This window comes from Capsicum annuum, chromosome 6, assembly GCF_002878395.1.
Source record: "Capsicum annuum cultivar UCD-10X-F1 chromosome 6, UCD10Xv1.1, whole genome shotgun sequence".
In the NCBI taxonomy this organism is placed as follows: Eukaryota; Viridiplantae; Streptophyta; class Magnoliopsida; order Solanales; family Solanaceae; genus Capsicum; species Capsicum annuum.
This window is the reverse complement of record NC_061116.1, coordinates 181,226,775-181,243,413: the sequence shown is the minus strand read 5'-3', so window position 1 is coordinate 181,243,413 and position 16,639 is coordinate 181,226,775.

Sequence of the window (16,639 nt, the reverse complement as noted above, 5' to 3'; positions counted from 1 at the left end):
CAATTTCTAATCCCAGTTTGACTCGTCTCCTCAATTTTAATCTCAATCATTGATCATATTTAATCAACGATCAATATTAAATCAATTTTCACTATTTTTTTTTCTTGAAATGGAACTGCTTCAGATTATTTTTATTGAACCGAGGGTCTATTGAAAACAACCTAGCTACCTTAGCGGTAAGGTCTGCGTACACTGTACCCTCCAAAGAACCCACTTTGTGGGACTAAATCGGGTTAGTTGTTGTATTCATTTTCTCGAAATCTCGTAGAGAAAAAAATCAAAAGATGTTACCTTGATTGATTAATTATGATTATTATTATTACATTTATGCCCAATATATTTCAAATTTATTATCGATAATTTTTATATAATATTTTCTATGTTACATACATGTAGTTTATTTGTAAGAATAACAATTTTCATAATATTTATTTATTTATTTATTTATTATTATTATTATTATTATTATTATATTTAAATAGCAACCTAAGTCGATTCAATTATGTTTTCAATTTTATTTAAATTCTACTCAACCTTATATCTATTGATGTTAATTTTAACCTATTTTTTAATTTAATTTGATTCATTTTTAAACTAATTTTCAATTCTCTTTTCAATTTTGATCATAGTCGTCGATCTCATGAGATTGACGGCTAAGATAAAATCTTGTTTTTAGTATAAAAGACATCCAAATACCAAAACCCTAAACTCACTCACAAAATTTCTGCCTCCGACACCCAAATATCGCATCATCGCCACCGACAACCACAACAGCTGCCGACAATCGAATCAAGACTCTAACCAGGGGCGGATCTATGATAGCGGGTGTGGGTTCCCAAGAACCCACAACCTCTACCGTAAGACATATAATTAAATGAGAAATATTATTGAAAGGTATAAATATTTAAAGGTAAGAACCCATAACTAAACTGATGGATAGTTCAGTGGTTAGAAGGAACCCATATGTATTTCCAGTGCTCCAATGCGGGTTCAAATCCCCTTGGATGCGTTTTTTTGTTTATCCTTTTTTCAGCCTATTTTTAGAAGGTTTTTCAACCTATTTAAAAGCTAATTTTTAGAAAGCTTTTCAGCCTATGCTTTTAAATTTTTAGAAGGCTTTTCAGCCTATGCTTTTAAGAGCCCATTTTGATAGGATTAAAATATTGTCAAACCAGCTTTTAATCTCATTTTTAGATTTTTAAAGTATTTGGTAAAATTTAAAAGTGCTTAAAAAAACCTAAAAACTGATTAAAAGAATCAAAAAGTGAGAAGCTAGGTATCTCCAGCTTTTTGCTTTTTAGATTAAAATTCTTTTAGGTTTGACCAAAATATTTACCTTTTTATCCCTTATATTTTCCTCCAATTCCAACAATATCCTAAACTTGTAACCCTTAAATATATACTATTTTTTTTCTCTTTCCCACTACGCTTCATCTCTTCTCTTCAATTTCTTCTTCATCTTTCTTCTTTGTTTTCATCGAATCCATCATTACATCGGAGGTTTGTTCAAAAATTTTATTTTAGAATTAAAAATTATAAATAATTCACCTTATTTATGGTATTAACAACTTTAAGGATATTTAAGTCATTTTAACAACAAAAAAAATGCTTAACATCACTTGTTAACGAATGCATCAATAATTTTTTTTAGTTTCAGCACTTTTATCCAAACACTTATTTGATTAATCTATAAGCACTTATTTTAAGTTTTCAATTATTTAAGCTAAAAAGCTATTTTTTTAATCCTATCCAAACGGGCTCTAAATAGGTAAAATTTTTCTTTTTTTACTCATTTTAGCCCCTGTTTTTAGATGGTCAACCTATTTTTTAAAAAAGGTACATTCTTCAGCCTATGCTTTTTAATAGGTAATTTTTTTTTTCTCATTTTAGGCCCTATTTTTAGATAGTCAGCCTATTTTTTTAAAAAAGTACATTCAAAGATTTTTATTGGAAATCCAAAAGTTTAAAATTCTGGATCCGCCTCTGACTCTAACCAGATGTCCGCACCACCGCCGACAGCCGCCAAAATTCTAGCATCGTCCTTCTACAGGTTTTCTTCTTTATCTTTCTAAAAAGTGTAGCGTATAAATTTCGTCAACTATAACCATGTCTGCCTAATCTGCTTCTGCTATTTCCAACGGACAATTATAATTTTGGTGCAAGATAAAGTTAAAACCTAAAGTTGTTCTGAATTTGGTGCAAGATTGAAGGTAAAGAAAAGGGTAAATTCTGAATTTTCAATAATTTATATGGTAAGAAGAAGAGCGAATTGTCATAGAGTACAAAGTTTATATTCTTTACTTCCCTTTTTTTCGTTATTTTTTTTTTGTCTTACTAATGTACTGTTCTTATTCTTTGCTTTCTGAGTCATGAATGCAAAACATGTTTCTTTAGTCAAGTTGTTTTGTCTTGCGTATATAGATGGGAGTTAGGATTATAGATTTTTTGGATATTTTCGAAGAATTGGGATATCGAAAAATTGAATCTTTTTTTTTCTTGCTCACTGTTGTGAATATGGAAAATAATAGAATTGATGCTTTTGAGACGTATAAGGCATGAGAATGTTTTGAGATTAGTAAAGTGTAATCACTTGAAAGTGTGAATTCATGACTTGAAATTGGTTTAGTGTTGTCACTTGAAATGTGAATTCATGACTTGAAAATGTTTAAGTTTAGTCACTTGAGAAGTGAATTAGAGAGTTGAAAATAGTCAAGTATAGTGTTTTGAAATGTGTACTAGTGACTTCAAAATAATTAAATATAGTCACTTGAGAAGTGGATTAGCGGCTTGAAAATGGTTTAGTGTAGTTACTTGAAAGGTAAACTTATGTTTTGAAATTAGTAAAGTGTAATCACTTGAAAGTGTGAATTCATGACTTGAAATTGATTTAGTGTTGTCACTTGAAATGTGAATTCATGACTTGAAAATGTTTAAGTTTAGTCACTTGAGAAGTGAATTAGAGAGTTGAAAATGGTCAAGTGTAGTGTTTTGAAATGTGTACTAGTGACTTCAAAATGATCAAGTGTAGTCACTTGAGAAGTGGATTAACAACTTAAAAATGGTTTAGTGTAGTTACTTGAAAGGTGAACTTGTGTTTTGAAATTAGTAAAGTGTAATCACTTGAAAATGTGAATTCATGACTTGAAATTGGTTTAGTGTTGGCATTTGAAATGTGAATTCTTGACTAGAAAATGGTTAAGTTTAGTCACTTGAAATGTGAATTAGAGAGTTGAAAATGGTTAAGTGTAGTGTTTTGAAAATGGTTAAGTATAGTGACTTGAAATGTCAATTAGCTATTTGAAAATGGTTTGAATGTAGTGACTTGAAATGTGAATAAGTTATTTGAAAATTATTAAGTGTAGTGACTTGAAAATGATTAAGTGTAGTTACTTGAAATTGCAAACTTGTGACTTGAAAATGGTAATGTAATACCCCGTATTTCCCTAGCTTATCTTAACTCTCAGTACATGAATAATCCTATAAAAAAAATTTTAAATACTTACTATTTTTCAGTTTAGAGCTTACCATTGTGTAGGAATTCAGTCAGCTTTCCGGCGATATAAAATTCGCCCAAATACGATATCCGAGTGAAGAGTTATTTGCATATTTTGTAAAACAGTGTGCCACCTAGCACATCACCGTGTCACGCTAAGCGTCCAAATGACAATTGTCAAATCCAGTGAGCCATCACTATTCCACCGCGTCACGCCACCAGATATTTTTCGAATTGTCAATTTTCAGTGTGACTCCACGATCATAGCGCGTCACGCCAAGGGGTAAATTTGCATACAATGAAGCTCCATGATTGTACCACGTCGTGCCAAGCTCCCAGTTTCCAATTATCAATTTCCAGTGACACAGCACAATTGCACTGCATCACGCCAGAGCCCAAAATTGGGTTTTTCAGTGATGAATTTTTAAATCTTCCAAGGGTAATTGGTCTTTTTACACGGTCCTAATCAGTATAAACACGAAATTAAACCCCTAAATAACCCATTATCTCATTATTTACTCACTTTTCTCAAGATTTAAAACATTCTCTCTCAAAGGGGCAAAACCCTAACTTTAAAAAATCAAGAACAAACTCAAGAAATTCCTCAAAGAACCTTTAAGAATTAATATACCTAGGTATGTTAGGTGTTCATTCATGGGTTGCTTTCACCCATGAAGTCCAAGAACTTTTTTTAAACTCACAAGATCACAGATTTATGAACTTCATGCTTGAAATTAATTATGTTCATGTCCATGATAGTAGTTGAGTTTCAATTCATGATTAATTATAAGTTTCCATGAAATTAAAATAGTTATGTGATGAATTATATGAATTGCATGCTAAACCCTTGAATTTGTAATTGAGTATTGTATTCATGATGTCCATGTGCTGGCCATTAACATGTGAAATAATCCATGTTCCCTAAGTGTTTGCTAAAATACCTATGTGAAGTAAATAGTGAAATCATGTTATGTCATTGTGTGGTCCTAATCATGTATAAGCTTATGCCCTACAAGTGTTTGATAAAATATCTCCATGAATGAATTATGAACAGGTGGACATTGTTATGCTTTTCAAGATCATGCCATGCTTTAATTTCATGCTATCGAGTCCTGCGAGTATTCAATACCCAAAAATCTAGTTGTTTACCTAGAGCTACAGTAGTTATAAAATTGTCTCAGTCATGACATAAAACAGTATTACTCAGCCAGTTAATAGAACTCTATAAACTCAGTCAGTTACAGAACTCAGTAAACTCAGTCAGTTACAGAACTCAGTATTAGTCTAGTTCAGCTCTATATAATCAGTTCAGTGTCTACTTAGTTGGGAGTAGAATTCAGCACCAAGTGAACCCAAGGATGGGGGCTTACCTGCTAGTAGAGGGTGTGATCCTTAAAAGCAGTCCTTGCATTCCAGAACTACGTAGCCAGCATAGGTTGAGACATCAACCTGGCAGTTGAGGGTTGATGAGATGTTTTTACCTGCCAATTAAAGGTACCACTGTTATCATTAGAGTACCTGCTAGATGAGGGTAACTCTTCATTTTGTCTTTACCCGTGGCACGGTATTCACACCCTTTAAACTAGGGTTACAGGTTGGACCCCAATTATCTTATTTGGGGAATTTTGGTTAGATGATTACTTTCTACAGTCTCAGTTTTAGTCTCAGTATATAAGTCAGTTCAGTTCTATAGAATCCAGACTGTCAGATATAGTCAATCAATTTCAGTAACTCATTTATTAATAATCTCAGATATCAATTACTCAGTTATTAAAACTCAAAACTTAGTTACAGTATACATGTGTATGCCCAGTATTGCATATTCAGTATTCACAGCAATTTTAGTTATTTATTTACTCTCATATTCAATTACTCTATAATATTCAGTCAGTTATTGTTCATGTATATGAACCCTTGCATTCAGCCTTACCTCATCTATCATACCAGTACATTTCACGTACTAACACATACTTTTTCTTTGTGCTATGATGTCTCATATCATAGGTTCGGACGCTCAGGTTCCTGACTGCATATAGACAGATTCAGTTAGTAGCAGTAAATTCAGAAGTGAGTCCTCATCTATTGAGGATGTGCTTTTATTTTAGTATTTCAGTAGTCGGAGTTAGTTGGGGGCTTATTCCATCAACTCCATATTCAGACAGTTCAGTAAAAGGCTTTTCAGACTAGACTATTTTAGACAATATTCAGATTTCAGATGTTTTATCAGATGTTATTATTTACCAGTATTTTAGATTTTAAACCTTATGGCATTTTACCCTATTTTCCACATTACTTTCAGTGTTATTATCCAGTGCTCACAGCAGGTACCAGTCATGGGTTAGATTATGGTCCTTCAAGGTCGTAAGCACCGTGTAGTGTCTGAGGTATAGACTCAGGGTGTTACAAACTTTGTATAAGATCCTAAGGTTTAACAGAGTCCTAGAGAGTCTGAAAGCCGCATCTAGTAGAGTCTTATGCATGTGTGTATAGTGCGTCACACTTATAGACAAGAGGCTACTAGACATTTTTAGGAAAAGTTTCCCTTCTTTCGGTATTTATGTCATGCGAGTGAATATGAGCTTAAGTTAAAATCATAGTCTAATCTTTTATCCCTTCTGTTTATAAAAAATGCCTCCCAAAAAAGCTAACGGAAGAATGAATGAAAACCAGTCAGTACCTCAGCCCATTTAGGCAGATTCCCTAGACGAGGATGTCTCTCATGTAGAATTTAGAGTTGCGTTCACCACTCTAGCCAATTCAGTAGCAACTCAGAATGAATAGCCAGCTGTTTTTCAAGACAACCCAGTGGCCAATACTGCTGCAGCCAGGATTCGGGACTTCACCCAAATAAATCCTCCCCTATTCTTAGGATCTAAGTCTGAAGAGGATCCACAAGAGTTCTTTGATCAGGTTTAGAAAGTCACAGATATCATGGGAGTGACTTTCAGTGAGAGTCCTGAGTTAGCCACTTATCAGCTACAAGATGTGGCTCATACATGGTTTAAGCAGTGAAAGGTAGACAGGGGCACAGATGCAGTGCCCATAGAGTGGAAAGAATTTGCTACTAATTTTTTCGATAGATTCTTTCCCTTAGAGCTGAGATAAGCCAAGGTATTAGAGTTCATTAATATCAGGCAAGGCAATATGAGAGTGAAAGGGAATTCCCTCAAGTTTACTCAATTAGCTAGATATGCTCCCCATGTAGTAGCAGATAGTAGGTCCAGAATGAGAAAGTTCATGTTTGGGGTGTTAAAAAGTGTGGTTAAGGAGTGGACATATCCAGGCTTATGGTCCAGACTCAGCAGATAAAGAATCTAAGAATAAGGAGAGAGATGGGGACAATAAGAGAGCTAGAATAGGTAGCTTTAATTTTACTCAGCCTAAGTCAGAGAGTGGTAACTGTTCCCAGTTTCACCTAAAATCTTCAGCTCCAGCTTCGTCTTTAGCCAGTGCTCTAGTACCTAATTTCAAAATTGGTAACAAGGATAGGGTGCCAGGATCTAAATCTCAGGGTAGCGTCAGTAGTGCTCGAACAAATCCTCTTTGTTATAAGTGTGGCAGAAACCATCAGGGTATCTATAGGACTAGCAGTGATGCTTGTTTTAGGTGTGGCAAGCCAGGCCATAGAATCAGAGAGTGTTCTCAGTCGGGTTCTCAGGGTCAGTATAATCGTCCCCCAGCTTAGTCCAGTCGCCCGAATTAGCAGGGTGCTGCTTCCCGAGTTCCAGTGCCACCAGTGGGCAACGCCTAAATAGGCTTTATGCACTTCAGTCTAGACAAGATCAGGAAAATTCTCCTGATATGGTCATTGGTACGTTACAGATCTTTCATTTACATTTTTATGCCTTGTTAGATCTAGGAGTTTCTTTATCTTTCGTAACTTCTTATATAGCCTTTAACTTCAAAGTTAGTCCAAAAATTCTAGTAGAGCCTTTCTCAGTTTCTATCCCAGTGGGTAAATCTATAATAGCCTGACGGGTATCCAGAAACTGTCTAGTTATGATATCTCAGAAAGTTACTTCAGCAGACCTTATAAAGCTAGAGATAAAAGATTTTAATGTCATTCTTGGTATAGATTGGCTCTATTCATGCTATGCCTCAGTTGATTGTAGAAACAAAATTGTTCATTTTTAGTTTCCAAATGAACCATTCCTTGAATGGAGGGGTAGTACTACAATGCTTAAGAGTCAGTCAATTTTACACCTTAGAGTGACAAAAATAATATCCAAGGGATATGTCTATCATCTTGTGTGAGTCAAAGACTCTAGTTTATAGATTCCTAGTCTTAAGTCATTTTCAGTAGTGAATGAATTCTTAGATGTGTTTCCCCAAAGATCTTCCCGGAGTTTCTTACATAAGGGAAATTGACTTCGGAATAGACCTTCTTCTAGACACTCAGCCTATATCTATTTTACCATACAGAATGGCACCAGTAAAACTCAAGGAATTGAAAGAACAGTTAAAGGACCTTTTAGATAAGGGGTTCATCAGACCCAATATTTCTCCGTGGGGCACACCAGTCTTATTCGTGCGTAAGAAGGATAGTTCTCTTAGAATGTGTATAGATTACTGTCAGTTGAACAAAGTCACAGTCAAGAATAAATACCCATTTTCTTGAATCGATTACTTGTTTGACCAACTTAAGGGCGCCAGTTACTTTTCTAAGATAGACCTCAGATCAGGATATCATTAGCATAGACCTCAGATCAGGATATCATTAGCTCAGAGTCAGAGAATGTGACATTTCAAAAATAGCTTTCCAAACCCAATTGGTCACTTTGAATTTCTAGTCATGTCCTTTGGTATTACTAATGCCCCAGTAGCTTTTATGGACTTGATGAATTTTTTGGTTCAAGAAGTACTTGGACATGTTCATTATAGTCTTCATCGATGGCATTCTTATCTATTCCCGTAGAGAGAATGATCACACAAATAACCTCAGAATCATACTTCAGACTCTCAGAGCTCATCAGTTGTTCGCCAAATTTAGTATGTGCAATTTTTGCATAAGTTTAGTAGCATTCCTTGGTCGCATTATTTCTGGTGATGACATTAGATTTGATCCTCAAAAGACCGAAGTAGTGAGAAAATGGACTAGACCCATTTCTCCATCAGATATTAGGAGCCTCTTGGGTTTAGCTGGCTATTACAGTCGATTTGTTGAAGTTTTTTCATCTATTACGTCCCCCATGTCCTAATTGACTCAGAAAAAATTCAAGTTCTAATGGTCAGATTCTTGTGAAAAGAGTTTCTAGGAGTTGAAGGCTCGACTCACCTCATCCCCAGTTTTAACTCTACCATTTGGTTCAGATGGGTTTGTTGTGTACTATGATGCATCCAGTATAGGTTGGGGATGTTTCCTCATGCAGAGAGGTAAGGTCATAGCCTATGCCTCTAGATAACTTAAGCCCCATAAGAAGAATTACCCGACTCATGATCTTGAGTTAGCAGGTGTAGTATTTGCCTTTAAGATTTGGAGGCACTATTTGTATGGGGTACAAGTGGATGTGTTCACAGATCACAAAATCCTATAGTATGTATTTTCTCAGAAAGATTTGAACTGCGTTAGAGGAGGTGGTTAGAATTGCTGAAAGATTATGACATGAGTGTTCTGTATTATTCGGGCAAGGCCAATATGGTGGCAGATGTTCTCAGTAGGTTGTCTATGGGTAGTGTGGCTCATATTGAGAATGATAAGAAGAAGTTAGTTCAGGAAGTTCATCATCTTTCCCGACTAGGCGTCTGCTTAGACGATTCAGCAGAGGGTAGTGTGTGGGTGCAGAGTAGTTCAGAATCATCCCTGGTTTTTGAAGTAAAGAAAAAATAGGACAGAGATCTCAGTCTAGTTAAGTTTAAAAGTAAAGGTTTTCTCCTAAGGAGGAGATGGCGTGTTGCATTGCCAAGGTCGGTTATGCATGCCAGGTGTAGATGACTTGAGGCAGCGAATTCTTACAGAAGCGCGTGGTTCACGTTACTCTATTCGTCCAAGGGCTACTAAGATGTACCGCGATTTATAGGAGGTCTATTATGGAGTGGGATAAAGAGAGATATTACAGAGTTTGTAAGTGCTCAACGTATTAGTAGGTTAATATTGAGCACTAGAAACCTAGTGGGTCCATGCAGGAGTTCAGTATTCCCACATGGAAATGGGAAAATGTAAACATGGACTTTGTGATGGGAATGCCTCAAACTCGTCATCAGCATTATTCTATTTAGGTCACTATAGACAGGATGACCAAATCAGCTCATTTCTTGCCAGTTCATACTTCCTATTCAACTAAGGACTACGCCAAACTCTATATCAGAGATTTGGACTGGTTATATGGAGTCCCAGTATTGATCATCTCAGATAGAGGTACCTAATTTACCTCTCACTTCTGTAAAGCATTCCAAAAGGGTCTTGGTACCCAAGATCACCTCAGTAAAGCCTTCCACCCTCAGACAGATGGTCCAGAAGAAAGGATCATTCAGACTCTAGAAGATATGTTAAGATCCTATGTTTTTGATTTTAAAGGTAGTTGGGATGACCACTTTCATTTGATTGAATTTGCATATAATAATAGTTACCATTCCAGTATTCAGATGGCTCTATTTGAGGCTCTTTATGGTAGGAGATATAGGTCTCCAATTGGTTGGTTCGAGGTAGATAAGGTTGTAGTAGCAGGGCCTGATTTAGTGTTTGATGCCTTAGAGAAGGTTCAGTTGATTAGAGAAAAGCTTAGGGATACCCAGAGTCGACATAAATCATATATAGATGTGAGAAGAAAGGATCTTGAGTTTGAGATTAGTAATTTTGTATTCTTGAAAATCTTTCCCATGAAGGGGGTGAAGAGGTTCGGCAAAAAGGGAAAACTCAGTCTCTGATATATCAGTCCTTACAGAATTCTCATCCATTTTGGAAAGGTAGCTTACAAGCTTGAGTTTCCTTCAGATCTAGCTTCAGTACACCTAGTATTCCACATCTCCTTTCTAAAGAAATGCATTGGTGACCCAGAAGACATAGTTCCCTTAGAGGGCGTAGATATTCAGAATGATCTCTCTTTTGAAAGGTTTCAGTCTAGATCCTCAATCACCAGATTCAAAGACTGAGAAACAAAGAAGATCCATTGGTCAAAGTTATTTGGAAAAATCAATCTGTTGAGGGCGCTACTTGGGAAACAGATGCAGATATGCTGACCAAGTATCCTCACCTCTTCTCCGCAAATTTAGTTTTAGCTTGAGGTAACAGTTTTTCTTAGATTTTCTTAGTTCTATATTCAGTTACAGTTATAAACTTGGTATTCTTTACCGTTACATATTCAGTCATGCATTCATGAATTAGTTCAATCATATACTTTTGCATAAAATATGCATGTTCAGTATGAAGACTCAGTTTATCAGTAGTTTTAGTCATGTATTCTATGCATCAGATATGCATGTTCAGTGTATAAACTCAGTCCATCAGTATTTCTCAGCTAAATCAGTCTCATTCGAGGATGAATGTTTCCAAGAGGGAGATATTATAATACCCTGTATTTTTCTAGCTTAACTTAACTCTTAGTAAATGAGTAACCTTATATAAATTTTTCCTAATACTTGGTATTTTTCAGTTTAGAGCTTACCATTGCGTAGAAAATTCAGTTAGCTTTCCAACGATATAAAATTTGCCCAAATCCGATACCCGGGTGAAGAGTTATAGCATAATTTGTAAAACAGTATGCCACTTGGCTCATCACCGCATCACGCTAAGGGTCCAAATGGCAATTTTTAAAATCTAATGAGCCATTGTGATCCTACCACATTGCGCCACCAGTCATTTTCCCAATTGTCACTTTCCAGTATGACTCCGCGATCATGGTGCATCGCACCAAGGGGTAAATTCACATACAGTGAAGATTCGTGATTGTACCGTGTTGCGCCACCCAGTTCCCAATTGTCAATTTCCAGTGACATGACGCGATAGTGCCGCGTCATTCCAGAGCTCAAAATTATTATTTTTCAGTGATAAATTTTTAAATCTCCCCAGGGGTAATTGGGTCTTTTTTCATGACCCTAATCAGTCTAAACATGAAAATAAACTCTTAAATAACCCATTATCTCAGTATTTGCTCACTTTTCTCAAGATTAAAAACACTCTCTCTCAAAGGGGCAAAACTATAGCTTCAAGAAATCAAGAACAAACTCAAGAATTCCTCTACGAACCTTAAAGAATTTATATACCCAGGTATGTTAGGTGTTCATTCGTGGGTTCCTTTCACCCATGAAGTCCAAGAACTTTTTTTAAACTTACAAGATCTCAGATTTATGAACTTCATGTGTTCATGTACATGATAGTAGTTGGGTTTCAATTCATGTTTAATTATAAGTTTCCATGAAATCAAAATAGTTATGTGATGAATTATATGAATTACATGCTGAACCCTTGAATTTGCAATTGAGTATTGTATTCATGATGTTTATGTGTTGGCCACTACCATGTGAAATAATCCATGTTCCCCAAGTGTTTGGTAAAATGCCTATGTGAAGTAAATAGTGGAATCATGATATGTCATTGTGTGGTCCCAATCATGTATATGCTTATTCCCTACAAGTGTTTGATAAAATGTCTCCGTGAATGAATTATGAACAAGTGGACATTGTTACACTTTTCAAGATCATGACATGCTTTACTTTCATGCTATCGAGTCCTGGAGGTATTCAATACCCAAAAATCTAGCTTTTTAACTAGAGCTATAGTAGTTATAGAATAGTCTCAGTTATGACACGAAATAGTAGTACTCATCCAGTTAACAGAACTCAGTGAGCTCAGTCAGTTATAGAACTTAATAAACTCAGTCATTTATAGAACTCAGCAAACCCAGTCAATTACAAAACTCAGTATGGATCTAGTTCAACTCTATATAATCAGTTCAGTGTCTATTTAGTTGGGAGTAGAATTCAGCACCGAGTGAACCCATGGATAGGGTCTCACCTGCCAGTAGAAGAAGTGATCTATAGAAGTAGTCCTTGCATTCTAGAACTACGTAGACAGCATAGGTTGAGACATTAACCTGCCAGTTGAGGGTTGATGAGACGTTTCTAACTTCCGGTTGAGGGTACCACCGTTCTCATTAGAATACCTACCAGATGAGGGTAACTTTTCAGGTTGTCTTTACCCGTGGCACAGTACTGACACCCTTCAAACTAGGGTTACAGGTTGAACCCCAGTTATCTTATTTGAGGAATGTCAGTTAGATGATTACTTCCTACAGTCTCAATTTCAGTCTTAGTATAGAACTCAGTTCAGTTCTACAAAATCAGGACTGTTAAATACAATCAATCAGTTTCAGTAACTCAGTTATTAGTAATCTTAGATATCAGTTACTCAGTTATCGAAACTCAGAACTCAGCTTTATTAAAAGCTCAGTTACCATATACACGTATATGCGTAGTATTTCATACTCAGTATTTACAATAGTTTCAGTTATCCATGTACTCTCATAATTAGTTACCCTATATCATTCAGTCAGTTATTCTTTATGCATATGAACCCTTGCATTCAGCTTTACTTCATCTAGCATACCAGTACATTTCACATACTAACACATACTCTTTCTTTGTGCTATGATATCTCATATCATAGGTTGGGATGCTCAGGTTCTTGACCGCACATAGACAGATTAATTTAGCAACAACGAATTCAGTAGTGAATCCTCATCTATCAAAGATGTGCTTTTATTTTAGTATTTTCAGTAGCTTTAGTGTTTTAGTAGTCGTATTTAGTTAGGGGCTTGTCCAATCAACTCCACATTCAGACAGTTCAGTTAGAGGCTTTTCAGACTAGACTAGTTCAGACAGTATTCAGTTTTCAGATATTTTATCAGATGTTATTATTTACCTGTATTTTAGATGTTGAACCTTATGGCATTTCAGCCTATTTTTTGCATTACTTTCAATTTTATTATACAATTCTCATAGTAGGTACCAGTCATGGGCTAGCTTGTGGTCCTTCGGGGTCGTAAGCAGCGTGTAGCGTTTGGGGTATAGACTTGGGGCGTTATAGGTAAGTGTAGTTTCTTGAAGTTGTGACTTGTGACTTGAAAATGGTTAAGTGTAGTCACTTGAAATGTGTACTAATAACTTGAAAATAGTAAATTATAGTTACTTGAAAATGATTAAGTATAGCGACTTGAAATGTGAATTAGTTAATTGAAAATAGTTGTGTAATGATTTGAAATGTGTACTAGTGACTTTAAAATGTTACAAGTGTAGTGACTTGCAATGTGAATTAGTTATTTGAAAATAGTTAAGTGTAGTGACTTGCAAAACGGTGAAGTGTAGTTACTTGAAATGTGAATTAGTTACTTGAAAATGGTTAAGTGTAGTCATTTAAAATTGTGAATTTGTGACTTGAAAATGATTAAGTGTAGTTACTTGAAATGTATACTTGTGATTTAAAATGGTTAAGTGTAGTGACTTGAAATGTATACTAGTGACTTTAAAATAGTTAAGTGTAGTCATTAGAAATTGTAAACTTGTGACTTGAAAATGATTAAGTGTAGTTACATGAAATGTATACTTATGACTTTAAAATGGTTAAGTGTAGTTACTTGAAATGTATACTTGTGACTTAAAATGGTTAAGTGTAGTGACTTGAAATGTATACTAGTGACTTTAAAATAGTTAAGTGTAGTCATTAGAAATTGTAAACTTGCGACTTGAAAATGATTAAGTGTAGTTACATGAAATGTATACTTATGACTTTAAAATGGTTAAGTGTAGTCACTTGAAATGTGTACTTGTGACTAGAAAATAGTTATGTGTAGTCACTTGAAATGTTAACTAAGTTATTTGAAATTATGAACTTATGACTTGAAAATAATTAAATGTAGTGTCTTGAAATATATACAAGTGACTTTAAAATGATTGAGTGTAGTGACTTGAAATGTGTACTAGTGACTTGAAAATAGTTAAGCATAGTTACTTGAAAATGGTTAAGTATAGTGACTTGAAATGTGTACTGGTGACTTGAAAATGGTTAAGTGCAGTTACTTGAAATGTGAATTAGTTACTTGAAAGTGGTTAAGTATAGAGATTTGAAATGAATGATTAAGTGTAGTGACTTGAAAATGATTAAGTATAGTTATTTGAAATGTGAAGTAGTTACTTGAAAATGGTTAAGTATAATTATTTGAAATGTGAAGTAGTTACTTGAAAATGGTCAAGTGTAGTGACTTCAAATGTGAATTAATTATTTGAAAATAGTTAAGTGTAGTGATTTGAAATGTGTACTAGTGACTTGAAAATGGTTAAGTGTATTGACTTGAAATTTTAATTAGTTACTTGGAAATGGTCAAGTGTAGTGACTTGAAATGTGTACTAATGACTTAAAAATGGTTAAGTGTAGTTACTTGAAAATGGTTAAGTATAGTGACTTGAAATGTCAATTAGCTATTTGAAAATGGCTTGAGTGTAGTGACTTAAAATGTGTACTAGTGACTTGAAATGTGAATAAGTTATTTGAAAATTATTAAGTGAAGTGACTTGAAAATGGTTAAGTGTAGTTACTAAAAATTGCAAACTTGTGAGTTGAAAATGGTTAAGTGCAGTCACTTGAAATGTGTACTAATAACTTGAAAATAATAAAGTATAGTTACAAAATAAATATGTTTGGTTCTATGAAAAGATCTCTGCTTTGAGAAATTTTCATTGAGTAAATCTTCTTGTATAATCCATGGCAGTGTACCTAACAATGTATAATCCATTGCAGTGTACCTAGTATAATCTATTTGAATGGGTACAGAGTTTTAACAAATAAGAAAAAAAATTTCTTCACATTAAGTGTTAAATACATGACACCACTTGAACCTTTCCTCTTGTTCTCTTATTCTTCTAATTTCATCCTTTGTTATCTTAATAGAACAAGTCATAGCAATAGTCACAATAATTTGGAAAATCAAATTTGAGTTTATGATGCTTTATATGCTAATATATACATGTTTATTTTGTTGATTGTTATGATTTTTTTTGATACTATAATGTCATATAATTTATGCAAATAATATATTTTTAGTACTTTTAATGGCCTGAATTAATATATTCTTATGGAGAATGAGTTTGAAAGAAGGAAACAAAAAATATTAGCTACTCAAAGTACATCAATTGTGGAAGGAGGGTGAGAAAGGAATTGGACTTGTTGATGAAGCATGTATACAAGAAATCATCTTCAAATGATGAACGCCCATCTCAAGAAGACAACCAAGCTTATGAGGATGACAGTGATGGTGAATCTGACGACGTGAATGAAAGTAATAATCCTGTTAACGTGAATGAAAGTCATTCTGACCCTGATGGTTATAGTTTTATTGAGGATTTAAGTTTAAAATATTTTGTTTTGGACCATTTAAGAATCATACATTATTGATGTGGATGTTTTGAATTATGTTTTTTTGTTAGCTATAATGGTTTACATTAGATTTGTATTGAATGACGTTTTTAGAATTATTGAAGGTTTTGAATAGATTTTTGATTAATTGTGAAATATTTCTAGTAATTTACGTGTGAATTATTACTTGAAAATTTTCATGGGGATGTACATGCTAAATATTCATGAAAATTTTCTTAAAAAAATTTGTTCTTGCGGATTTACTTGGGGTATTTCATACGAATTTTCTTGCGAAATAGTTTTATAAATATCTGCAAGAAATTTTCTTTTGTTAATTAGGAATTTTCACCTCTAAACTTCCTCCGGATTTACTTAGGAATCTTCGTGGGAAATACTTTGTGAATTTTTTCATGGAATTTCGCAGATAAAATCCTTTTTTTATGAAATTTTACCAAATAATTCATGCAAAATTTTGATAGTTAATTACAAATAAATCTTCAAATAACGTACCTGTGAATTTATTTCTGTAGCTAAATTACCTAGAAATTTTATAAATCCGCAAGTAATAATTACCTACGAAGGTATTTCCTTTGGATTGTAATTGGTAAGAAAATCCGTAGGTAATCAAATTACTTGGAAATTTTACCACATTATTCCTATGAAAATCCCCAGGTAATAAGCATTTTTCTTGTAGTGCACGAAGTGGACAAGTGCTTTTTGGTGTATGCTCATCTACACCTTTAGGTTGTTGCTTCAACTTTTTCTTGGCAGGTGAAGTTGATGAATCACCCTGATGTTCTTGT